Source organism: Penaeus monodon, chromosome 23 (genome assembly GCF_015228065.2).
Source record: "Penaeus monodon isolate SGIC_2016 chromosome 23, NSTDA_Pmon_1, whole genome shotgun sequence".
NCBI classification, from domain to species: domain Eukaryota; kingdom Metazoa; phylum Arthropoda; class Malacostraca; order Decapoda; family Penaeidae; genus Penaeus; species Penaeus monodon.
This window is the reverse complement of record NC_051408.1, coordinates 38,458,921-38,460,233: the sequence shown is the minus strand read 5'-3', so window position 1 is coordinate 38,460,233 and position 1,313 is coordinate 38,458,921.

The following is a 1,313-nucleotide window of genomic DNA, read 5'->3' as shown; positions in this document are numbered from 1 at the left end:
AAAAAAAGGACTCATCACCAGGACAGAAAAAAGGCTCATCACCAGGACAAAAAGGGACTCATCACCAGGACAGAAAAAAGACTCATCACCAGGACAAAAAAGGACTCATCACCAGGACTGAAAAAGACTCACCACCAGGACAGAAAAAAGGCTCATCACCAGGACAGAAAAAAGACTCATCACCAAGACAGAAAAAAGACTCATCACCAGGACAGAAAAAAGGCTCATCACCAGGACAGAGAAAAGACTCATCACCAAGACAGAAAAAAGGCTCATCACCAGGACAGAAAAAAGACTCATCACCAGGACAGAAAAAAGACTCATCACCAGGACAGAAAAAAGACTCATCACCAAGACAGGAAAAAGACTCATCACCAGGACAGAAAAAAGACTCATCACCAGGACAAAAAAGGACTCATCACCAGGACAGAAAAATGACTCATCACCAGGACAGAAAAAAGACTCATCACCAGGACAGAAAAAGACTCACCACCAGGATAGAAAAAGGACTCATCACCAGGACAGGAAAAAGACTCATCACCAGGACAGAAAAAAGACTCATCACCAGGATAGAAAAAAGGCTCATCACCAGAACAGAAAAAAGACTCATCACCAGGACAGAAAAAAGACTCATCACCAGGACAAAAAAGGACTCATCACCAGGACAGAAAAAGAATCACCACCAGGATAGAAAAAGGACTCATCACCAGGACAGAAAAAAGACTCATCACCAGGATAGAAAAAGGACTCATCACCAGGACAAAAAAAAGACTCATCACCAAGACAGAAAAAAGACTCATCACCAGAACAGAAAAAAGACTCATCACCAAGACAGAAAAAAGGACTCATCACCAGGACAGAAAAAAGACTCATCACCAGGACAGGAAAAAGGACTCATCGCCAGGACAGAAAAAAGACTCATCACCAAGACAGAAAAAAGACTCATCACCAGGACAGAAAAAAGACTCATCACCAAGACAGAAAAAAGACTCATCACCAGGACAGAAAAAAGACTCATCACCAGGACAAAAAAAAGACTCATCACCAGGACAGAAAAAAGACTCATCACCAGAACAGAAAAAAGACTCATCACCAGGACAGAAAAAAGACTCATCACCAGGACAGAAAAAAGACTCATCACCAGGACAGGAAAAAGACTTATCACGAATAAATATCAGATGAACTCATCACCAAGACAAAAAAAAGGACTCATCACCAAGGTGTATTGGTCAGACTCATCCCTATGTTTACCAGGAATCAGTATGTGTAAGAGGAACTACAGGATTTTTGCAGGATTTTGTACTTAGTGAATA